Genomic DNA, 26,128 nt, shown 5'->3' with positions numbered 1-26,128 from the left:
GCTGAATGGAAAAAGGAAATCAAATGCAACTATATGCTTCCTATAAGAAACTCACTTCAGAAACAAGACACATTTAGATTGAAAGAGAAGGGCAGGAGGAAGATATATCCTGCAAGGGGAAACCAAAAACAAGCAGAAGTAGCTATATGTGCAAGAGAGGAAACAGATTTTAAATAAAAAACTGTAAAACAAGGCAAAGAAAGACATTATGTATTGATGAAAGTGCTGATTAAGCAAGAATATATTCTAATTGTAAATATATAGGCATCCAACACAAGACCACCAATTATACACAGAAAACACTATTAGAACTAAAGAGAGTGATGGATCCAATAGAAGGCTAGTGCAGAACTTCAACATCCCACTGTTATCAACAAACAGATCATCCAGATAGAAAATCAACAGAGAGTTGAACCATACTATTGAGCAAATGGACCTAACTGACATTCATAAAACATTTCCCCCAACAGATACAAAATACACATTCTTCTCATTGGCACATGAAACATTCTCTAGAATAGATCATATATTAGGCCACAAATCAAGTCTCAGTAAATTTTCAAAAAGATTGAAATCACACTATGTATCTTTAGGACCACAAAGGAATAAAACTAGAAATGAACAATAAGAAGAATAAAACATTTATGAATGGCCAGTTAGTCAATGAATAAATTAAGGAGGAAATAAAAACTTTCCTGAAATAAATGAAAATGAGAATACATCATATCAAAACCTGTGGAATACAACAAAAGTAGTATGAAGAGGGAAATTTATAGCATTAAATGCTTGTATTAAAAAATAGAAAGATCTAAGATAAATGGTCTGATATTGTATCTGATATTGTATCTTGAGAATTTAGAAAAAACAAGAACAAATCAAACCCAAAATTGCCTGGTAGATTTATTTTGGAAAAAAAAAATCTACACAGAATTTCTTCATAATACTTATTTCCATGAACTTGTTGCAGATCCTTCATATACATCACATATTAATCAAGAAGGAAGATGTTTTCACATGTGTGAGGAAACGTGAAAATATTATCTTTCTGGGGCTGGTGCACGGGCTCACTAGGCTAATCCTCTGCCTTGCGGCGCCAGTACACCGGGTTCTAATCCCGGTCAGGGCGCCGGATTCTGTCCTGGTTGCCCCCCTTCCAGGCCAGCTCTCTGCTGTGGCCAGGAAGTGCAGTGGAGGATGGCCCAAGTGCTTGGGCCCTGCACCCCATGGGAGACCAGGAGAAGCACCTGGCTCCTGCCTTCTGTTTAGCGCGGTGCACCGGCTGCAGCGTGCCAGCCGCGGTGGCCATTGGAGGGTGAACCAACAGCAAAGGAAGACCTTTCTCTCTGTCTCTCTCACTGTCCACTCTGCCTGTCAAAAAAAAAAAAAAAAGAAAAGAAAATATTATCTTTCTGTTACCGATTTCCAAGCAGATGTTGGGAATCCGCGGTCATCACACTCTCAGTGCGCTCTTTCCATCCATCCGATGCCTCCCCCACGTTCCATTCATGACCTCTAAAAGCAGTGTGCTCAGACACATTAGACAAGAGCAAGAAAAGGATCACCAGCAGGAGCGTGGGTACTTTTTAACAAGCCGGCCTAGAACTGACATACATGATTGGCCTCAGTCTATTGGCCTGGAGTCAGTCACGTGACCATGTATTCAAGAGAAACTGGAAGTTCCATTGAGTTAACTGCCCAGAAAGAATTCAAACACTACAGTTCATTCAAACTGGATAGTTTATCAAGAAAATAGTAAAATACATCTTATTATCTCCTTACTTATAATATCTTTGTACCTAACACAGGCATAATGAAAAAGATTTGTTAATATTAATTTTAAAATATTTATACTAAAATTCAAGTATTTTAGCTTAGTCTGGCAGAGCTTTTTGTGTCTGAGGTATCCAATGATTATTTCTTGAACTTGTATTATGAGTTGACAAAGAAATTGTTACCATTTTAACAACTGCAATTATACACACTATATGAGCATTCCATATTATTTTATTATTTTTGTTATTCTAGGGACTAGTCATGCACTAATGTATTAGCTGCTGTATTGTTAAAATACTGGTTTGGAACTTTCTTATGTAAAAAGTTATGTTCGATATTTTCATATAATTGTCATGGTACATAAACTCAGCACTGTCAAACAGCAACAGATCATTATTGTCAAAAAAAGATATTTTTTAGAGATGAATTATATGTAAATATATCCAGTAATTTGTTCTGTCTTAAAATGATTTATTTTCAAATTGAGGTTTAAGTCTTGCATTTTTACCAAAGGAATAAATTGCCAAATCATGATAAAAGCCACTTTTTATAGAAAACAAATTTCGTATTGCCTTGTAAAGCAAGCTCAAAGTGATGGATTTAGATTTTTTTTTAAAAAAGATTTACTTATTTATTTGAAAAGCAAAGTTACACAGAGGGAGGGAGATACAGAGAGAGAGATTATCTATCTGCTAGTTCACTCTCTAGATGGGTGCAACAGCCAGAGCTGTGCCAGGCCAAAGTCAGGAGCTTAATCCAAGTCTCCCACATGGGTGGAGTCCCAAGCACTTGGGCCATCTACCACTGATTTCCCAGGCTTTACCAGGGAGCTGGATCAGAAGGAGAGCAACTGGAATGTAAAATGGTGCCCATATGGAATGCTGGCAACCTTCTGTGTAAAAATGTTGGTCCTTGAATTTAGGCTTTTTTTTTAAATGGTACATGTTTACAAGTTTACTTATAAAAGGATGTTATTTTTCTATCCAGTATTCATTCTATCTGTATTTTGCAATCATTTATGATTTCCATGATATGTTACATACATTCCTATTTTCCCACTGAGCTAAGAATTTTACTGACATTTTATATAATAAGCAGTTTATATTTATGTGTAAGGAATGATATTTATACATTCATTTTTCCTTAAAAGATTCTTAAAACAGCAAACTTATTCTACACATAAAACCATTTGAATGTGTATTCAAGTGCTTTGTTCCAAAGGGTTTTTCAATGCCCCCTTTTATTGTGCTTTAAATAGCAACAATGTGAAAAATATTGAAAGGGAGAAATTGACTACTGTTTGTAGTTTTTGTGTTTCTGTGAAAGGAAAATTATTTACAAAGATGTGCTTAATAAGTGAGTAAAAGATGGATTTTATGCAAACATTATGATAAATTACAAATATGTCCATACACTGATATACCCTTTCTGTCTTCCCTATAGTACCCATAAAAATGTTTTCTATTCTCAGAGGAAAACCTTACTGTTTTATTTGCTCTCCTTAAGTGGCACTGATTCAGATAGTAATTATTTAAACTTGTGTTTTTGCAAGTTGGCTCCCTACTCAGTTCAAATATCTTTAATGACATTATAAGTAAAACCCATTGCTCTTACCTTGATCTCTGCTCTGCTTTCCAGAGTTCAAACACTACTATTTTCAGATCTTTGATGTAATTTCCACTTGAGAGTCTCTTCTCACAATGTGCAGTGGTTACAAAGCATTCTAAAGCATGATGTTCGACCCCACTATAAGCTCATCATTATGCAGATTGTCATTTGGCCTGAGCTCAGCTATTTGCTTTTCTGTTCTTAGCCACGTTTACTCATGTGCTGCCTTCAGCTGCCAGAGGGCTCCGAGTGTGGCTGATCTGGGCTGGTCTCGGCCAGGATCTATTGTTTTTAATCCACACGTTCTCTCCTTTTTCATCAGACAATCTGAAGCATGTTCACACAGAGGTTGGGGGTGGGGGGGGGAGAGAAAGAAAGAGAGGTTGAGACTAGAAGCTCAGAAGGCCTTGTAAAGCCTGGGTTCATTGCTGGTGCTGTATTACGTGGATGCATTCTATTTGTCAAAACAGGTCATAATGAGTGGGGAAAACTCACCCTCCCTCTTTATGGAGTATTCTATAAAATTTCAAAGAAGCATGGATGGGGAGGTAAGTTGGGATATTTTTACAGTTTAGTATGTTGTCCCCTCCAAAATGCACTTGAACTTAGGACCTGGTAGAGCTCTTAGGAAGTGATGGAAAGGGGAGGTGATAGAATTAAGAGCCCTAGTGAAGGGATTTGCCAGAAGGTGTTTTTTGTTTCTTTTTCCCTTTCCTCTTTCTGCCATGTGAGCACACAGCGTATTTCCCCTCCTGACAGTGCAGCCTTCAAATTGCCTTCTTTGAAAGAGGGACCAGACACTGCCAGGCAATGAACCTGCTAGCACTTTGATCTTGAACTTCTAACCTCCAGAACCATGAGAAATGAATTTCTGTTTTTTTTTTTTTTTTTTTTTTTGGTAAGTTACTCGGTCTGTGATATTTTGTTATAGAAGCACAAGCAGACTCAGCCAACATCTTTACAAACCATTGGCACAGCAGATAAGCACCTGGCACACTGCCCTCCTTCAGGTCTCTGCTTACAGGTCACCTTGCCCTGGCAGTCAGTCCTCAGCAGTCTTTAATAGTGAAACTTTGGTGAAGAGCAGGAGGAGTCAACTGTAGTGATGAGAACGCATAGTTGCGGCATGTTCTGGAGAATCCGGAGGTAGGTACTGGACTGTGCAACACATGAGGCCAGAGAGCTGGAATCAGGAAAGGGAAGAAGCCAAGGGAAGGATGCAGGAAGAAACAGGAATGTGCCTGGGTGAGCAAGTGGAGGAATTGGGAGGGACATTTGGGTTGCTTTGTGTTTTGCCATTTGTCGTTATTCTGTGCCTCAAGATCTAAGGAGCACTGATGATTATTTGGATGAATGAGACAAGTTCATGACCAGTGGTGATTTGTGGATGGTATGCAAAGGACCAACCCTAGTTACAGAGGTGGGTGAATAAGTAACAGGTGTATTCAAGAAGGAAAGTAAAGGATAGCCTCTAAATTTTATTCAGAGGGTGACTCTTCATTGATGTTGGGAAAGATGTTTTAAGTGAGCATCTAAAAATTTGCCACTAATTCTCACTTATGTTCCATGAATAATAGTAGAGTTAAAATAAGAGGGAAAGGAAGAAAGAACAATTAGAGAGGGAAGATGAGGCCCGAGAATGAACACATGGGAGCTCAAAGTGGGAAGAGCTTCATGTCACTATGATGGGCAGAATAGTGGAACCAATGACACCAATGTCTTGTTGCCTGGAACCTGTGAGCTTCAGCTCTTCTAGTGAAAGGGAACTTTCAGATGTGATTAATGGCTTCGGGGTGTGGAGATTACCTTGCATTTTTCTAGCAGACTTTAAATGAAATCACAAGTGTCCTTATAAGAGGAAGGCAAAGAGACATTTGCTTCCAGAAGGGGAGAAGATGATAGTACGATAGAAGATGAAGGAAATTTGAAGATACTGAGTGGCTGGATTTAAAAAAGCAAGAAGGGGTCCTGAGGCTAAAAAAGCAAAGGAATGCAGCTGGGAGATGGGATGTGTAGGGAGTTGGTTCTCCTGTAGAGTCTCCATGAGGAAGCAGCCATGAACCTCCTTGATTTTAGTCCTGGAAGAATAGTTTCTGATTCTGTCCCCTCAAAGCTCTAAGACAGCAGATTTGTGTTGTTTTGAGCCATTTTTTTGTGGTAATTTTTTAACAGTGCCATTAGGAAACAGGTGCAACTGTAGTTTATCTTCTACCAGAAAACAACTACAATGGAAGAATTAGTAGACAAGCAAGAGATAAATGAGTGGGCCAGTGGGTGTCTGCAAGCCTGTGCCACTGCATGCCCCAGATATAATTAGCGATCTCGTGACAGAGTTGAGGGCTATGCTGGATTCAGTAGTATGACCTTCCACTTACTAAAAGTGTTGTAGCTACCGCTGTCTCTGAACATCCAACTCATCAGCAATAGAGACCAACACTTTCTAGCTAGCACTATTCCTGAAGGAAAATGATTATGCACTCTGTGGCAGGTTGACTAAGTTGGCCTTTCCCATCTGGGGCAGGTTTGTCTTGTGTGTAGACCATTGTATGGGGCTTTAGAATTCTTCATCAAGGGACTGCAACACAGTCCAAGACCTTCTTTCAATTATTCTCCCTTTCTTTACATTCAAACTTGGATCCTGGTGCCTATTCAGCTTCTACTGGCTTTCTTCCCAGTGAACTACACAGTGTTTTTTTTCCCAGTAAGTCTCTCACACATTTATTCCCAGCATGGTATCTGCCTCTTAGGGAGTGTGAATTAACACAACAGCTGTGATATATGGGCTTCGAGCTTCTTGGGAGGTGAAGGTTAGACAGCCCTTGTGCTTCAGAGTGGAACTGTTAAAAAAGTTTACTTGATTTTTTAGAAAGGTGGAGAGAGAGAGAGAGAGAGTTTTTCATTTGCTGGTTCACTCCCTAAATGCTTACAACAGCTGGAGCTGGGCCAGGCTGAAGCTAAGAGTCAGGAACCACTTCCTGGTCTCCCATGAGATTGGCAGGGATGCAAGTATTGGAATTATTATCTGCTGATTTCCAGAGTGTGCATTAGTAGGAAGCTGGACCAGAAGTGGAGGTAGGACTTGACCCCAATCACTCAGATATGGGATGCATTATTCCAAGTAGTGGTTTATTACATTGTGTCACAACACCCACCCAGAGTGGGGCTACATTTTATTTTTGCTAGTATTGTGCAGAAGAGCTGGAAAGTTACCTGCATCTCTGCAGCAATGAGAAGAGAGAGAGAGGTAAGTGAAAATTGGGCATCTACTGTGGCAGTAGCAGAAATGTAGCCTGGGGTGGACCAAGGAGGAACAGGAAAGGCAGGATGAGTCAGATCCACTCTGGTTTTGGAAATCATGTATGTCAAGGTTATTTTCTAAGCTGTAGGACATAGACATTAGTCACCCAAATGAAGAATCTTTAACTAACTTGTGCTCCAGAGCCATAGATTTAAGTATAATGAATTCGATGGATAGAGAGAAATTGTTGTCATGTTAGTATGGCAGAGAATCCTTGAGGAACATGGTTACTACAGGACTTCAGCCATGCTGGAATGATTTACCCATAGAAAACCATTTGGGAAAGATGCAGCCTTGGCCGATAATTCAAAGAGGTGCTTTGGGACTCACATCATGGCCAGGAGAAGTTCCTCACTCACTATCACAGCTTTCAGAAGCATGGATAGCGCCCCTCACTTGGTGAACATACACACTTGTATTTTGTTTCATTTTCACTAGACACAGGCCTATGAAAAGTACAAAATCATTCCATTTTGGGAAAATTTATTGGTGAGTCTTGGATTTATAATATCATAACATTAATCAAGTTGCCTGGCTTTTTAACTAGCTGATGTACAGAGGCAGTATATAATCATCAACCAACATTTGATCTATAAATGCTAAATCTAATTTGGCCCTGTGTCTGTTGAAACTTTAAAGAATCTGAACAAATCTAATATTCAAACTGTTCTCTGTTAGTATAAAATTTATGCTACTAATGGAAATAATGTTCATAAATAAAGCATTCACAGACCTTAGGGAATATATCTGTTTCTTCCACAAGATAATTCATGGTATGCAGTTATTTTTGAATCCTATAACGCCTTGGCTGGGGGCAGTGGGGGCCCGGCTACTGGAAGGATTCTAGTCCTTGGGGGCAGGTGCACGGACACCAGGATTCTAGTCCTTGGTGGCTTTGTCCCCTGTGGGCAGCACCCAGACGTGCAGATCTGATTGGTGCAGGCACGGGGGGCGCAGGGCTGTGCAGGCCGTGCCCGGGGGGCCCAGTACCGGCGGGGCAGCACACGCGTGGGGAGGGCGCAGGCTGGGCCCGGGGGCCCAGTACCGGCGGGCAGCACGCGCGTGGGGAGGGCGCAGGCCGGGCACTGTGGGGCAGTAGGAGCCCCCGGGCTGCTGTCCACGCTGTCGTCTGCTCACTGCCCCCCAGGGGCATGTCTGGTCTCAGGGCCTGGGTTACACCATGGCAGCGTGTAGGGCCCTTGCCGAGGGCGGGGCCTGAGCCCAATCGCGCCCACAGGCACAGCTGGCCTGGGTCCCGGGTGCTGGGCTGCTCCGCCTGGGGCTCGCCAAGCCTGCGTCTGCCGCCTCCCCGCACACAGGGAGGGAGCGGCAGAGGGGACGGCCACAGAGCTCTCCCAGTGGGGTTGGCGCTGGGCTCCCGCCGCCCACCCTGGCTGCCGAGGCCTCCCCACCATGGGGGGGGGGGGGAGGCGTGGTTTCTCATTGGCCAAGTTGCCCGCCTCATTTCTGCCCTGGTCAGAACCCAGGATGGGCACTGTGGTCCTGTCCGCCCCTCGGGCCTCTCCAGCGGCCACGGCCAAAGCTCGCCGCTGCGCTCTTCTCTGGGGGACGCGCCCCTACCTCCCCTCCTCACCCACCTCATTCTCCCTTTAGCTAATGGTGATCCTGCCCCCAGGCCCCAGCCTGGCCCTCTCCGCCTCCAGGAAGCAGTCCCAGACTGCCCGAAATGCTGTGGCTGTCTCCTCTGTGCTTCCTCCATGGGCTCTGGCTGGGCTGACGAGGGGGGCTCCCAGGCTGGTGAGCCCACCTGGAGTGACCCAGAGCCAGCAATGTCCAGTTGTGCACCTACCCCTGTCACACCCACCCCCACCCCTTCCTGTTGGGCTCCTTTGATCCCCTGAGCCAGGACAACCACAGTTGTAGAGAGGGCCCTCACCTCACCCCTCCCCGGGTACCAGGCCCTCACCGCGCCCCTCTCCGGGCCTCTTCCTGCACGCCTGCCCTGATTCACTGCTAGCCGGGCGCGGAAGTGAGCGCTTTGCCTAGAGGTGAACATGGGGCTCTGTGGGGCTCGGCTGGGAGTCAGCGGCGCAGTGCAGCCGCCTCCACCGGCTCTTCCCCGGGCCCTGCGGAGTGCAGCCCAGAGACATGGTTTACGCGAGCCTTGGTCCTGAAGCATCTCGCACACACCCTGTATGTTTGGAGACATCAGTGCGCCAAACTGCATCCGGCGTGCTCCGGAGCCGGCATGGCGCCGTGGGAGGTGATCTTTCCCGGAGGACCGAGAGCTGCGGGGAGCGGGCACGTGGGCTGCCTGTGCCCCGAGGGGAATCTTGTGTTTTGAGCACAAATGTGAATTTATGCACCTGGAGCGCTCCCTCCCTGGGGCTGGTGGAGCAGCCGCGGGCAGGGCAGAGGCGCTGGAAGCCTCAGGCCTTGCTGTGGGCTTGGGGGAGACCCTGCTCTGGGGCCTGCGATGCATCCCTTGGCGGGGGGGCGGGGCAGTTGAGGGCCACGGAGCTGCCCTGGGAAGATGGAAGTCGGCTGGGCCGGGGAGGAGGCAGAGCCGCGCACGTGGGCAGAGGGGGAGGGGCTGGCCACGGGCTCCACCTGTTCACCGGCCAGCAGGGCAGCACCTGACCGGGCCTGAGACTCTGCCTCGGCTCCTCTCCCTACGCGACCCTTGAGGCGTCTCAGCCCCCGGGGGTGCCTGGCGATGCCTCCACCCATCACCCGCCGTCTTTCATTTAAAGCCACGTGGACGCCGCGGTGCAGACGAGGCAAGTGTTCTCCTTCCGTTTCGCTTCCTCCCCCACCCTTGGGAGAACGGTGCTGATCTCAACCTTGACCTTAAACGTGGGATTTAAAGCAGCCACAGCGGTCCTGGGGCCCTGGCCGCTCATCTGGCCCCACCCCACCCCGTGCTTCCCTTGGCCCCATCAGGAACTGGACTTTGCATCTGGCTCAGGCCTCTGGTCTGACCTCCGCCTCACTGAGCCGGTGGTCGGCTGGTGGTCGGCCGTGGTATCCCTGGCGCCGGGAACAGGGCCCAGCAGGTGCAGGCGCTAATCACCTGGGGGGGTGGGAGAGGACGAGGAGGGACTCCAGGCAGCCGCTATGGCTCCAGGGTCCTGCTGACCCCCCGGCCTGTGCCCCCGCCCCCAGCAGCTGGCAGCACGGGGCGGGGGGGTCTGTCTGTGCCATGTAGGAGGGTGGGGTTGCTACCCTGGCAGATTTGGTGCCCTGAGCTCGCCGTGGGGGTGGGGGAGGGGCTGAGACCTCGCGGTTGCCTGGGAGAGGACTCGGTCCCCGCTGGGCCCAGGTGCGCTGGCGGTGCCACTGGGGCGGTGTGCACATGAGCGCTGTGGGGCCCCACATGGGGGTCCGTGAGGGAGGTCAGGGTGTTTGCCCAAATTCCAGGGACATTTGGGGGAGATAGTGAGACCTGGGAAAGTGGGGTCAGGACAGCACGGCGCGCGTCGGCAGCCCCTGGGGACGGCCAGGATTTGTCACTAAAGGCGGTGGTCAACCCCTCTCTCCGGGGGAGGGGACCCGCTGGGCAGCGGGGCTGCGGGCAGGGATGCGACCTCCCATGTCTTGCTGTTAGGACACACGGAGCTGGGCTCACAGAAACAGGAAACGGGGACTCTTAGCGTTAAAGCAGCAAAGGTGGGGGGTAAGGGGGTGTTGGGAGGTGACGAGGCGGTGGCAGGAGGGCAGTGGGCATGCTGTGGACGTGGGGTGATGACATGGGGGTGGCATGAGGGCAGCGTGCAGGTGGCGTGGGCATGGGGGGAACCTGCTGCCCCGGACTGTGGGGGGATGGTGCGCTGAGCTCCCTGGCTCCCAGGTGCTGACTCGGGTGAGTGCCTGCTCTGGGTGCGGCCACCGCTGGTCACCTGCCCCGATGTTGCAGGACGTGCACACAGAAAGCCACTTACCTGGGGGCCGGGAGGCCGGGTGGTGGCTCCCCAGCTTCCCGGTGTCCTAGCAGAGCTGTGGCCTGGGTTCCTGCTGCCTGCGCTGTCTGGAGCCGCCCACAGCCTGGCCATGCCCGGCCACGTTCCTGTAGCCGAAACAGTAACTTGGATCCCGGCAAGTCTTCCCGTCTCTCTCTCTCTCTCCCCAAAACTCTTCACCAAAAACGCCATGAGGTTTCCCAGGGCCAAGGTCACCAGGCCGTGGGGAGGCGGCGGCAGGCAGTGATCCTGTGGCCCAGCCCCCCACCGAAGATGCAGCCGGGTTCCCAGGAGGCCTGGGGGCACCCAGGCCATCCTCAGCAGGGCTGGCAGGAAGAGGGTGGCTGGCTTTCCCCTGTCGGGGACAGAGTGGGGTGGAGCTGTGTCCCAGGCCTGATTGCAGAGGCAGTGTCTGGAGACAGGACAGACACATACCCTCGGCTGTCTCACAGGACAGACAGGAGCGCCAGCACGGCCCATGGTCCCCAAGGTGAAACCTGCGTGCCAGGCAGATCCCCGTCGGCTCTCTCACCTCCTTCCCTGCGGACGGTGGGTGCTGGAGCCCATGCGCTCTGGAGTGAGACTGTGTTGAGTTCTGGTCCCAGCCTGCCGCCTCCTCGGCCTCCCCATGCTCATCGCGATGCCTGATGTGGCTGAGCCACACTGCCCCACGCCAAGACTCCCCTGCCTGTGCCCAGGGCAGTAGTGGCTCAGTCCCTGGGACCCTGGGCTCTCTGAGCTGCCCAAGGCCAAGAACGCTGGCTGGGGCACCCTGTCCATCGCCGCAGGGGCTGGCGCTGGTTGGGGCACCCTGTCCATTGCCATGAGGGGCTGGTGCTGGCTGGGGCGCCCTGTCCATTGCCATGGGGGGCTGGCGCTGGCTGGGGCTGCCCTGTCCATTGTCATAGGGGGCTGGCGCTGGCTGGGGGCGCCCTGTCCATTGTCATGGGGGGCTGGCGCTGGCTGGGGCACCCTGTCCATTGCCATGGGGGACTGGCACTGGCTGGGGCACCCTGTCCATTGCCATGAGGGGCTGGTGCTGGCTGGGGCACCCTGTCCATCATCATGGGGGGCTGGTGCTGGCTGGGGTGCCCTGTCCATTGCCATGGGGGGCTGGCGCTGGCTGGGGTGCCTTGTCCATTGCCATGGGGGACTGGCGCTGGCTGGGGCACTCTGTCCATCACTGTGGGGGGCTGGCACTGGCTGGGGCACTCTGTCCATCACTGTGGGGGGCTGGCACTGGCTGGGGCACTCTGTCCATCACTGTGGGGGGCTGGCACTGGCTGGGGCGCCCTGTCCATCACTGTGGGGGGCTGGTGCTGGTGGCAGCTGTTCCGAGCACTTGCAGCTGGCCCTGCAGAGGCACAGGCGGAGAGAGCACTGTGTGACATCTGCCCGTCCCACGCGTGCACAGTGGTTTCTCCCTGACACTCCCCTGAGAGCATCTGCGAGCAGCCAGGCTACAGAATGGTTAGGGGTTTCCAGGAACTTCGGGATGGCACCCATAGACCAGGGGTGCTGCTGCCCCCACCCCTGCAGGCCACGGGTGCATGAGTGGACATGAGTGACAGAGAAGGCCCCGCAGAGGTCTATGGAAAAAATGCAAGATGTGACCCAGAGAATGGCCACAGGGCAGAATTGTTCAAGGAAAATAGAAACAGAGGCCCAGCTGCCCAGCCACGTAGCCCGAACTGGAGTCATCTCAGCTTCCCCCGTGCCAGCTCTGATTGTGGACAGTGCAACACTTGGGCCTCATGCCTGGGTCAGTGTGACTCAGGTGGACACAGTTGGCTATGGGCAAACTGGCTTATGCAGCTGCACCTGCCTTAAAACCAGGATAATGGAAAACAAGCTTCCAAGGTGGCGGAATGGGGAGGGGGATTACTGCTCTGGTCTGAGTGAAGAAGTTTAAAAAAACAGAACAGAGTGGAGTCCCAGGGAAGAGCTTGGGAGAGAACTGCAGAGGGAACTCCACGCTAACTAGGGGGACACCATGGACCTACGTGAAGGGTGTGGATGCGTCCAACTCAGGACCCCAGCGGCCGAGAGCCTCAGTGCCAGCTTTGGGGCAAGCTGAGACCAGACGGCAGCAGCCCAAGCCGCTGGTGACAAAGCTGCGGGAAGAGCCTGGCTCCGAGAAAGCGCATGGAAGAGTTACCTGCACCCCCATGTTTATTACAGCTCAACTCACCGTGGCTAAGATGTGGAATCAACCCAAATGCCTGTCAGCTGGAGATGGGGTAAGGCAATTGTGGGACATGGATACACGGAATACTACATAGCGGCTAAAAAAATGAAATCCTGTCATTTGCAACAAAATGGATGAAACTGGAAAAATCATACTTAGTGAGGTAAGCCGGTCCCAAAGGGACAAATACCGTATGTTCTCCCTGACCTGTGATAGCCAGTAGGGAACCTAAAAGGTAACCTATAGACATGAAATTCACACTTCGAGATGCAATGACTTTGAACAGCCCTTGTCTGACTGTTGGGGAGCAGTTTTTTTTTTTTTTCCATACAATTCATTGAACTCCACTTAGTATAGAGTTAATTGTATGTATATGAAGTTAACTGAAGATAGATCTTAATGAAAAACAAGAATGGAGTAGGAGAGGGAGGGGGATGAGGGTGGGAGTCGGGGGGGACGGTGGGGATGGTGGCAGGAATCACTGTGTTCCTAAAGCTGTGTTTATGAAATGCATGAAGTTTGTATTCCTTAAATAAAAGGTTTCTGGGGGAAAACAAAAAAAAAAATTTTGATCCTTGTTACTCAGTCTATATACTCTTGCCTTCACTGTCATTTGTGTATTGTTATAATATGTATAGTCTTATTTTTATTTATACCTTATGAATTTATATCAGTAATATAGTGCTAAGCACTTCCTGATTATTTCACTCAAAATGATTTTTATTTACTTGTTTATTTTTTAAAGTTTTATTTATTTATTTGAAAGGCAGAGTAGAATGATAGACAGAAACAGTCAGGCAGACAGATATTTTCTATCCCCTGGCACACTTCCCAAATGGCCTCAACTGCTGGGGCTGGTCCAGGCTGAAACTAGAAGCTTTAGGAGTTATACTTTTGTCTCCCAAGTGGGTGGCAGAGGTCCAACCACTGGCACCATCTTCTGCTGCTTTCTCAGGCTCACTAACAGGGAGCTGGATTGGAAACAGAGCAGCAAGGACTTGAACTGGCACTCTGATATGGGATGCCTTCATCACAGGGCAGCAGGTACACTACGACACCAATTCCTCATTCAGCAATGACTTTTATTATCTAACCATGTGCCTAGATATGTAGAGTTTTCTGCTTCAGCAAAAATACATACAATTACCACCTAGAATGCAAGTTGAGACATAACAGATGTAAGAATAAAGGCATTTATCTGAGGTAGGGTAAGGATGGCCACCCAGGAAAACACACCGCCTTTGCTCAGAGCCAAGTGTTCCCAAGTGGCAGGCAGGGAGTTTGCTTTTACAGACAAAAGAAGAGGCACAGCAGAGGTTACAATAGAATGGTGGCTACAGTCACATTGGCTAATAAGAATAATACTGACAGGTGAGTGGTTTCTGCTAACTTGATGTACATTTCAGGAATGAAAATGCAGTAAGCAGGGACAAGCTTTGCTTATAGTATTTACCACACTGAATGGCATCTTCTGGGTGGCAAGAATGGGTTGATGGAGATGACATAAACATGGAGTTCTGGTGTTGTTCACCAGGGCATCACAGCTCATGCCTTTTGGGGTTAGCAGGTTCAGAGAGCCTCGGTCTTCTCTGATTTCAAATTCCTTTTCCACCTTTTTGCCACTTAAAAATCCATTCCTCTAAAAAGATGTTTCCAAAGTGTCCCCATATTTCCTCCACTATAGGCAATCATGCAGTAAACACTCTCATTCTTGTTTCTTCACTGATCCTTGACTACATATTCTGATGCACTTGTGTCATTGGCTAGACAATGACTTAATTAAAGTTGCTACTGTATTTTCTTCAGACCAATTTCACATTACATCTCTATCAGCTGTGTACAAGTTTAATTGATTTCCTTATTTTTTCCCCAATATGTGACTTTCTAAATTTGGCCAGCCAGCCTAATGATCTCCCATTGTTGACTTAATTTGTTTGTGTGTCATTGAAAATGATTTTGTAATCTGTATATGCTTATTATCTATTTTGATGGCCTGTGTCATTGCCATTTTTCTTTCAAGTATACTATATTTTGCAAGTTGAAACAATAATTGTGGTTATCTTTGTTTCTGATATTATAAAGTATTTAAGTTTCATATTAAGAACATTTTGGGGAATTTTTACATATATGCTTGGTTGACTTTCTCCTATTACAATCTTATTCGGTAATTATTTTTCACCTGCTATGTACTGTTTACCATCATATTAGGAACTGTTGGAACAATGTGTTTATAAGACACATGGCAAAATGTATTTATGTCTACTTTAGAAACAAAAGGAAGTTTGTACACAAGTAAGTCCAATCCATTATTGGCAATCCATGTTTTTTAAAGTCTTCCTTTGTTAACATAGTCTTTGTGAAACATTCTTTTATTATTTCTATTTAAATATCCTATTAATGTTGGAATGATTTGGGTGATTTTTTAAAAAAATCTATTTACTTATTTGAAAAGCAAAATTACAGAGAGAGGGAGAGGGAGAGGGAGAAACAGAGTGAGAGATCTTCCATCCACTGGTTCACTCCCGAAATGGCTGCAATGACCAGAGCTGGGCCAAGCCTAAGCCAGGAACCAGGAGCTTCTTCCAAGTCTCCCATATGGGTGTAGGAACCCAAGCACTTGGGCCATCCTCCACTGATTTCCCAGGCACATTGGCAGGGAGCTGGATCAGAAGTGGAGAAGCTGGGTCTCTAACTGGTACCCCTATGGGATGCCAGTGTTGCAGGCCGTGGCTTTAACACACTGTACCACAGCGCTGGCCCCTATTTTTGTGCTTTTATCAGAATTCAGATGAATGCAGCTTATAGAGTGTTATAAGAGAATGAAAACAGGTTACTCAGGTAAATATGGAGTATTATATGAGGTGCACCCAAAAGATAAAGAACATTATAAATATTACATATAGAAATACTAAGATTCAAAAGACTGAGAAATACAATTCTGAGTTTTACTCCAATATTATTGCAAAGCCTTTCAATTTCTTCCGATTTGGTTTCTTCTTTATATTAGTATAGTGGGTTGGAATGACCATAAAACCACAGTAAGGGGTTCCTGCTGTGACAGCAATATATTAGTGAACAAACTAACCCCATTTTTTTCTCTCCCTGATCTTAAAACTTTACTAAACCAATGCTATTTAATAGCTTTTATTAAGAACTGTTACTAATCTTAATAATGCATATATATCTATATATACCCATATATATCTATATATACATATATCTATATATACATGCATCTATATGTGTGTATATATGTAGGAATATATATATAATATATATATATATATAAGACCATCTTTATCTTTGGTTCTTTTAAAAAATTTTAGTTCTTTAATATAGCTGAAATCAACTCACTTAATTGCTGTGAAATAACACTTCAAATCCAACTGTTAGTCCACATTGTGAACATACTCTTTTCTTGAGGAAGACCATCCTATTGATATTGTATTTCTGCTTGGCGTGTACATGTTGATAAGCCTGTGAAGACTGTTTTTTTTTTTAACTTGTGTACATCATTGTGTCCCAGAAATTCATTATTAATGTATTTATTTTGTTTTTATATACAGATACACTAAATATTTATTTTGTTTTTATATACAGATGCTCCTCAATTTATAATGGGTTATATCATAAACCCATCATAGACTGAAAATATTCTAAGTCTAAATGCACCTTATATACTTAACCTACCAAACATCATAATTTGGTCTAGTCTACTTTAAATATTTTTAGAACACTTGCATTGAATCACTTAACACAAAGATTATTTTATAGTAAAGTGCTGAATATATCATTTCATTTATTGAATTCAGTACTGAAATAAAAATTAATATGATTATTTGGGTACACTTTCACATCATCATAAAGAAAAATAAGTCAGGGATAGTCTTTATATGAAAAATATAAGATAATGGGAATATAAATTTATGCCTATAGATGTTAGAAATAGGTATTTTTGTTTTTTTAAAAAAGATTTATTTATTTATTCAAAAGTCAGAGTTACATAGAGAGAGAGGGAGAGGCAGAGAGAGAGAGAGAGGTCCTCCATCTGCTGGTTCACTCCCCATTTGGCTGCAATGGCCAGAGCTGTGCCAATCCAAAACCAGGAGCCAGGAGCCTCCTCTGGGTCTTGCACATGGGTGCAGGGGCCCAAGGACTTGGGCCATCTTCTACTGCTTTCCCAGGCCATAACAGAGAGCTGGATTGGAAATGGAGCAGCCAGTAATCGAACTGGCACCCATATGGGATGCCAGCATTGCAGGCAGTGGCCCCACCTGCTATGCCACAACGCAAGCCCCAGAAATAGATATCTTTCAATATCTGTATCTATACTTAGATACAAATGTGTAGATACAGGCACAGAAAGATGTATCTATGTAGATAGATATATATAGATAGATATAGATTAATCTATGTATCCAGTTATCTATATATATCTGATATCTGTAGACATAAATTTATATTATAAATAGCTATCTTATATATACATAATAAATATAGAGATGTAAATTTATGTTCCCAATGTCTTTTTATTGATATAAGAATGTTTTAGTTGCTGGAGCATCAAACATTCATAATCATACTTTAAACACATTGGAACACCTCTTATTAGTTTTAATATTTTGACATCCTTCTAAAGAAGTAACATAATATTTTGAAACAATGTAACTTCCAGAGGCATGATATTTGTATTATTTAGTTACATCACATCAGAACTCACTGGACTTGGAGGAAAAGGCATCGTTTCCTATAAGAGACGAACACAGAAATGTTCTGTTGTTAGCAAGTTGCCTCAGTGTGTGCTAAGTTAGGCACAGAAAGGCAAATGTAGCATGATCAGCCTCAAGTGTGGAATCTAAAGAAGCTTATCTCATTGAAGCTGAGAGCAGAAAAGTGATTAGCAGAGAATGGGAGAGTAGCTTGAAAAGGCAATGGAAGCGCTGGTCAGTGGGCACAATGTCAGATAGGAGAAATAAGCTCTGATGTTCTTTGGCACCCTAGGGTGAGAATATAATAGCACTGCTCTGTGTGTCTCAAAGTAGCTAGAAGAGAGGATTTTGAATGTAACTGCCATCAAGAAATGACCAAATTTAAAGGAACGGATTTACTGATCCCTCCAAAAATTTTTTTGCCAATGTGAACATGGATTAGAATATCACATTGGACCTCATAAATACGCACAAATATGCTGTGTCTTTCAAAAAAGGTTTTCTAGCTTCCTGCCAAGATTGTAACTTTCTGTTAGGAATCCTAGGGAAGTAACATACCATAAAAGTATATATTAAATTTAAAAGTTCTGTGCATATAGTCTAGTTTAATATTATTTAAGAATGTAATGAAGGCTGATGCTAAGTTTTTTTAACTTTTATTTAATAAATATAAATTTCCAAAGTACAGCTTTTGGATTACAGTGGATTTTCCCCCCATAACCTCCTTCCCACCCACAACCCTCGCATCACCCACTCCCTCTCCCATCCCATTCACATCAAGATTCATTTTCAATTATCTTTATATACAGAAGATCAATTTAGTATATATTAAGTAAAGATTTCAACAGTTTGCATCCACACAGAAACACAAAGTATGAAGTACTGTTTGAGTACTAGTTATACTGTTAATTCACATAGTACAACTCATTAAGGACAGAGATCCTACATGGGGAGTAAGTGCACAGTGACTCCTATTGTTGATTTCACAATTGACACTCTTGTTTATGGCGTCAGTAATCACCTGAGGCTCTTGTCATGAGTTGCCGAGGCTCTCGTCATGAGTTTCCAGGCTCTGGAAGCCTTTTGAGTTCACCAACTCTGATCTTATTTAGACAAGGTCATAGTCAAGGTGGAAGTTCTCTCCTCCCTTCAGAGAAAGGTACCTCCTTCTTTGATGGCCTGTTCTTTCCACTGGGATCTCACTCACAGAGATATTTCATTTAGGTCTTTTGTTTTTCCACAGTGTCTTGGCTTTCCATGCCTGAAATACTCTCATGGACGTTTTAGCCAGATTGAATGCCTTAAGGGCTGATTCTGAGGCCAGAGTACTGTTTAGGACATCTGCCGTTCTATGAGTCTGCTGTGTATCCCACTTCCCATGTTGGAACATTCTCTTCTTTTTAATTGTATCAATATTAGCAGACACTAGTCTTATTTATGTGATCCATTTGGCTCTTAATCCAATCATTAGAATCAATTATGAACTGAAAATGATCAGTTTGACTAGTGAGATGGCAGTGGTATGTGCCACCTTGATGGGATTGAATTGGAATCCCTGGCATGTTTCTAACTCTACTGTTTGGGGCAAGGCTGATTGAGCATGTCCCAAATTGTACATCTCCTCCCTCTCTAATTCCCACTTATATTTAACCGGGATCCCTTTTCAGTTAAATTTAAACACCTAAGAATAACTGTGTGTTAATTACAGAGTTCAACCAATAGAATTAAGTAGAACAAAATACTAAAATGGTTAAAGTATTAAGTTGTTCCTTGACACTCAGGACGAGGGCTGATCACATCATTGTTTCTCATAGTGTCCATTTCACTTCTACAAGTTTCCTTTCTGGTGCTCAGTTAGTTGTCACTGATCAGGGAGAACATACGATATTTGTCCCTCTGGGACTCGCTTAATTCACTCAGCATGATGTTTTCCAGATTCCTCCATTTTGTTGCAAATGACTGGATTTCATTGTTTTTTACTGCTGTATAGTATTCTATTTTATTTATTTATTTATTTATTTATTTTGACAGGCAGAGTGGACAGTGAGAGGGAGAGACAGAGAGAAAGGTCTTCCTTTGCCGTTGGTTCACCCTCCAACGGCCGCCGCGGCCAGCGTGCTGCAGCCGGCACACTGCACTGAACCAATGGCAGGAGCCAGGTACTTATCCTGGTCTCCCATGGGGTGCAGGGCCCAAGCACTTGGGCCATCCTCCACTGCACTCCCTGGCCACAGCAGAGAGCTGGCCTGGAAGAAGGGCAACAGGGACAGAATCCAGTGCCCCGACCGGGACTAGAACCTGGTGTGCTGGCACCACAAGGCGGAGGATTAGCCTAGTGAGCCGCAGCACCATCTGACTGCTGTATAGTATTCTATAGAGTACATATCCCATAATTTCTTTATCCAGTCTTCTGGTGATGGGCATTTAGGTTGATTCCAGGTCTTAGCTATTGTGAATTGAGCTGCAATAAACATTAATGTGCAGACAGATCTTTTATTTGCCAATTTAATTTCCTTTGGGTAAATTCCAAGGAGTGGGATGGCTGGGTTTTATGGTAGGGTTATATTCAGGTTTCTGAGGAATCTCCAAACTGACTTCTATAGTGGCTTAACCAGTTTACATTCCCACCAACAGTGGGTTAGTGTCCCTTTTTCCCCACATCCTCACCAGCCTCTGTTGTTGACAGATTTCTATATCTGAGCCATTCTAACGGGGGTGAGGTGAAACCTCATTGTGGTTTTGATTTGCATTTCCCTGATTGCTAGTGACCCTGAACATTTCTTCATGTGTCTGTTGGCCATTTGGACTTCCTCTTTTGAAAAATGTCTATTGAGGTCCTTGGCCCATCTCTTAAGTGGGTTGTTTGTTTTGTTGTTGTGGAGTTTCTTGATCTCTTTGTAGATTAATCCTTTATCTGTTGCATAGTTTGCAAATATTTTTTTCCTATTCTGTTGGTTGCCTCTTCACTTTCCTGACAATTTCTTTTGCAGTAAGTTTGATGTAAAGCTACTTGGTATAAAAGTTCATGTATCAAGTTGAGATTATGTAGAGTTCAGTGTAGCTCTGACCATTGTAGGCATTATGGGAGTGAAAAAGAAGATGAATGATCTGTCTATTCCTTCCTTGTTGTCACTCTACCTTACATAAAGAATGAAAATAATTTTTTAATTTGTTTACCTTGCTTGAAAGGCAGACACACAAACACACATAAACAGGGAGAGGGAGAGGGAGATAGAGAAGGGGGAGCTGTGTGTGTGTGGGGGAGAGAGAGAGAGAGAGAGAGAGAGAGAGAGATATTATCAACTGGTTCACTTCCCAAATGCATGCCTGCAATGGCCAAGGCTGGGCCAAGCTGAAGCCAGGAGCATAGAACTCCATCTAGGTATCCCATGTGGTGCCAGGAGTCTAAGTACTTGAGCTGTCATCTGCTTCATCCCAGGAGGCATTAGCAAGAAGTTGGATCAGAAACAGAGCAGCTAGAAGTTGAATTAGTACTCTGATAGAGGATGTAAGTGAACCAAGGGCTGACTAACATGTTGTGCCACAAAACGTACCTTCCAAAAAGTCATTTTCAACTAATATTATCAAGAAATTAATGAAAAATAAAATACATATATAGAAAAACTTTTAATTCCTGGACAGGTAACACAATTGCAGGAAGAGTTCTAGATTATTTGCAATCATAATAAAATGACTTAGGAACAACAAATTTAAAAAGCAGTCATAACCTTCCAATGAACAAAATGTGGGATGCGAAGTTCATTCTAAGTGGCCTTGTAAGAAAAAACCAATGGCAAGTTACTGAATGTGAATGACATTGGCCCTCCTGAAAGATTATCTAAAAAGACACAAATGCAATAGAAATTTATAATCATGCATTTATGTGCACATATATTCCAGGAGAAGAAAAATGCTAATTCTGTACTTTCATAGAATGGAGATATGAAAGTGTGGTAATTAATTCAGATTTACAAAAGTCAGTCTCTAAAGAATATTGTACACCCATACTAACATGACTCATGAAAACATAATGAGTAATCCATTAATTAACATTATCTGTCAGTTTATCTTAAATTGATATAAGCTGCATTTTAATTAATGCATTAGTTATAGTTAAGTAATTACAAAAAATTATTGAAGAACATATGACTCGATCTTGTGCCAATTTATTTCATTAAGATCAGCCCTAGCCAGGTAAGGCAGATGATTAATAATTAATAATGAGTTTTTTAAACATTTTAAACTTTTTATTATTATAGATTTAATTTTTATGCTATGTTCAGGTTTCCAGGGAAGAATTTTGTAGTCTCAGTGAAAAATTAATTTATCCAGCTTAGTTAACTCATAATGGGAGATAATCATCTAAAAGATAAACATCATTTTTAGACATCAACCCAATATTTCTATTTTTTTCATAAATCTGAATTAGGTTATATCTTAGGATAATGGCTCTCACCCACAGCAATTAAGAAGCATATCAACACGTGCACACTGAACAGTGAAGTTGTTTTGATTGAAGGATACACATAAAGGACAGGAAAATAAGGAGGCCACATGTAGCAAAGTAAGTTACAATTCTGCAGTTGTTTTTACATTTCGGGGGCAGCCTGTGTGGTCCTTGTAGCTTTATGTCAACATCAGATTCTACTCCTTTTTAAGAGGCCACAATGTCAGAACATTGAAGTTTAAGAAAAGTAAAGATCATGTTACTGAGAGCTTACTGTGTGCCAAGGACTAACTAAATGCCCAGGGTCACACACACAGAGATGGGTCTGGGATGTGAAACCGAGGCTTCTGTTTTTAATTTCAGAACAAATATGACAATATCTTAAATGACAACAGACATGGCAATCCTCACGGTTATTTCTCCAAGGATACTTAAACTGATTACTGATGCTGATGGCTCCGTCTTGGGTTCAGCATCAGTAACACAACTTCTAGATTCCTAAATGAGGGGACAAATCACAGAGTCAGGAAACAATTTTCAAATCTGCAAGTTAGCTGAATAATGATTACTTTACATACAGCCAAACAGAGGGCCATAGAAAGCAGTGCTCACTGAAACCTGGGCAATGCTGATGGAGAGGTTAGTGAGACCACCTACGACCATCTGACCTCTTGTGAAGTGGCTAATACTTACTGTGCACTGACTGTCAGGAATTCTGAAATGTTACTGATTTAATCTTTGTAACAGCCTTATGTGCTATTTCCACCCCTGTGTTGATACTGCAGTCCTCAGTGCATATCAGCAACTATGCTTCAGAAAGACACGTGAAGAAAGAGGAAAGTCTATTTTTGCTTTATAGTTCCTAAGGACCTGTGATTTTCATAATTGGTTTCTAACCAAGTCTTGCCTTCTTGCTCTGCTCTTTGGAGCTTTTTAAAATTGGTAGTTACTTGCTGCTTTCATTCTTTTGACTGTACTGTGTAGGGTTCCCACAGAATCAACCTTCTTTCTCAAGCTCATGTGATCTGAACACATAGAGATACTGAATTTAAAATTAAGAATTATATTAATGAATTCAACAAATTATTGTTGAAAACTTATTAGGAGTCAGGCATACTATAGTGTAAATAAATCAGTACTCTGTAGAAGACTACAGGAAGCTTTGTTGAGTGGGTTCTAGCATTGCAGTGATAGTAGACATTAATTACAGAATTGTAAGAGAATCATTTAGTAGTTCAAAAATGAAATAAAAATGTATAGGACATGTATATCAGGACACTGGCTCTATCTTGGGTATTAGGAAGTTTTCCTGTAGAACAATAATAATTTGAGTTAACATCTGAAGTTCTAACTAGGTGAAGGGTTTAGAAGCCAAAGTGTTTCAGTTTACAGAGAATAAAACCCCCAGTACTCTGGAGCAGGAAGACACATTAGAGATTTTGTGAAATAATGTCCTGAATGTCAGAAATCATGGAACTAGTGGAAATATGTACAGGAAGAGCCACAGAAGTAGGCTGAGATTACATTGGATCTATTAGATATTTTTTTTAAGTCTTCCAACAGTTTATTAGAAAGAATGTAGACATTTAAAAAAATCCCCACTGTCATGAACATAAATTGAGGTTTTCAGCCCTGGTATAAGCTAAACCAGAAAAAAAAAATAAAAAAATTTCCAATAGTGTATTAACATTTTCTTCACTCATTTGCCATACTGACAGTGCAAATACAAATCTGGTCTAAATGTACAGACTCTCAAGCAACAATGTACAGCTTTCTTCGTCCTCCATGCTAAGAGATGTAAAAGCTTAAGGGCCAAACAATACCAAATGTATAGGCTTCAAAAACCATCTAAGTTAGGGCATTCACTAATTTTAGCTAAGATACATCTGGAACACTGACAAGTGATCACTTATATAGAATAATGTGAAGTGAATTTTTTGAAAAATAAACTTTAGTGGAACACTCCTGAAGGATACACCAGAGGAATAGCTGGTTATCAGTTTAAGGTGTCAGCCAATTTGTTTCAGCCACGTTTGAGTCCATGTTCTAAACCCTAAAATTTACTTATCTTTCCCTAAGCTGAGCACTTCCTATCATGTCAGTATCTATGTTATGAAGAAGTAAAGGAGACTTAAGTGAAATGTTTTTATTTATCACAACTGCTGTATCAATTATCTAGGACCTCAACAGCTTCATGAAGTCTGGGAAATGTTCATGCATAAGGTTATTGCCTTAGCTGACTTAAAACTGCCCCATACAATGGTACATATCAACCCTGAGTGAAGCCTTTTAAAAAAACAAATAGGTTGAAAAATGGGTTAAAGGAGGCAAATACAGCATCCACCTTTAGAGCTATCAACTCAGGAATTCTCTCAATTATGAAATTTTGCAGAGAAATCACTTTCTCAAAATCCAGGTGATGACAATACTCCTTATTCCAGATCTGGCATTTTTTCATCATCTACTTCATCTACTTCTGGCAAATCTACATCCTCATCACCACCCATGTTGTTCATCATCTCAGAGAAACGATCAAAATTAGACATGTCTTCATCTGAATCATCTTCCCAGTCTTTCCAATTATTGAAGTCTACACTAAGCCAATTGAGCTTTGCCCTTTCTTTTGTTAACCTTGGCCATGACTGGCCAGATTCTCCTTTTCGTAAACAACATAAAATTGACCTGTCCGTTCTTTTGTGCTTGGAATCATTTGGATCAATACAATGAAAAAGGTCAATTTCATTTAAATGCTTAAAATTATCACTTCCTCCGAGACAACTGAATGTAAGTTTGGATTTTTCAAAATTTACATTAACATCTTTACTGTCTTCAACACAGAATTCAATGAAGACATAATCCCTTCGATCATACCACTTTGCAGAAGCAGGCTGCATTGTGAACGGGGCAGGGGGACGGGCGAGCGGGTGGGCGGGCCTCGCTGGCAGCAGCGGCGGCGGCTGGGGAGTCGACTTTTCTCCGGCGGCGACTCCGGCGTTTTCTCCCTGGTCGCGGCCTCTCCTCTCTCCCCTCAGGCGGCGGCGGCGAAGGCGGCGACGGGCTCGACCTGGGTCCCCAGAATGCACCGCGCGGCGCGAGCAGCTCCTCCAGTCGGGGAGAAGAGGAAAGTGTAGGAAAAGGGGCGCGAGGACGGAGGAGGAACGTGCGTGCGTGCGAGCGAGGGGTGGTGAGGCCGGGCCCTATTAGATATATTAAAGATTGTAGTCTTTATTTAAGAAAGAAGAGAAACCATTCCTATGTTTTAGAGTTTATTTGTTCAAATATTTTTATTTTTTAATAACTTTTTGTTTCTGAGTAGTTTAGTTTAGAAAACAAAAATTGTGGGCCGGCGCCGCGGCTCACTAGGCTAATCCTCTGCCTAGCGGCGCCGGCACACCGGGTTCTAGTCCCGGTCGGGGCGCCGGATTCTGTCCCGGTTGCCCCTCTTCCAGGCCAGCTCTCTGCTGTGGCCAGGGAGTGCAGTGGAGGATGGCCCAGGTGCTTGGGTCCTGCACCCCATGGGAGACCAGGAAAAGCACCTGGCTCCTGGCTCCTGCCATCGGATCAGCGCGGTGCGCCGGCCGCGGCGGCCATTGGAGGGTGAACCAACGGCAAAGGAAGACCTTTCTCTCTGTCTCTCTCTCTCACTGTCCACTCTGCCTGTCAAAAAAAAAAAAAAAAAAAAAAAAAAAAAAAAAAAAAAAAAAAAAAGAAAGAAAACAAAAATTGTGAGGTAGTACAAAGAATTCTCATTTACCCCCATCCAACTTTCCCATTAACATCTCATATTACTATGACATATTTGTCACAATAAATAAACCACTCCCATCTTTCCCTATTTTTAAATCCAAGCTCCCTTTATTCCCACCACCCCTCGCAACTCCTAGAAATGACTATTCCATGTTCAGATTGAGGTTTTTTTTTTTAAGTTTCCAAATAAGAGGGAGAATTTGCAGTATTTGTCCCTCTGTGTCTGGCTTATTTCACTTAACGTCTACGAGTTCCAACCATTTTGCTGCAGATGATAGGATTTCATTTTTTTCTATAGCTGGATAGTATTCTATTGTGTATATATGCCACAGCTTCTTTACCCATTCATGTGATTGTGGTTTTTCTGGTTATTGTGAATAGTGCTGCAATAAATGTGGTAGAGTAGATATTTCTTTGATACAATGATTTCATATTTTT

General features: G+C 44.1%; 1 pseudogene across 1 annotated transcript; it reads right to left on the bottom strand.

The window, feature by feature from the left end:
• Positions 1-23,612: 23,612 nt before the first annotated feature.
• Positions 23,613-25,161, bottom strand: LOC100349130 (prostaglandin E synthase 3 pseudogene; annotated as a pseudogene). The gene has a single exon (XR_016211617.1). The product of XR_016211617.1 is annotated as a prostaglandin E synthase 3 pseudogene (transcript).
• Between the last annotated feature and the right edge of the window lie 967 nt (positions 25,162-26,128).

Source organism: Oryctolagus cuniculus, chromosome 8, assembly GCF_051225735.1.
Source record: "Oryctolagus cuniculus isolate XC-2025 breed Fujian yellow rabbit chromosome 8, ASM5122573v1, whole genome shotgun sequence".
NCBI lineage: Eukaryota > Metazoa > Chordata > Mammalia > Lagomorpha > Leporidae > Oryctolagus > Oryctolagus cuniculus.
The sequence above is the reverse complement of the archived record's forward strand: the minus strand, read 5'-3'. Positions and strand labels throughout refer to the sequence as shown.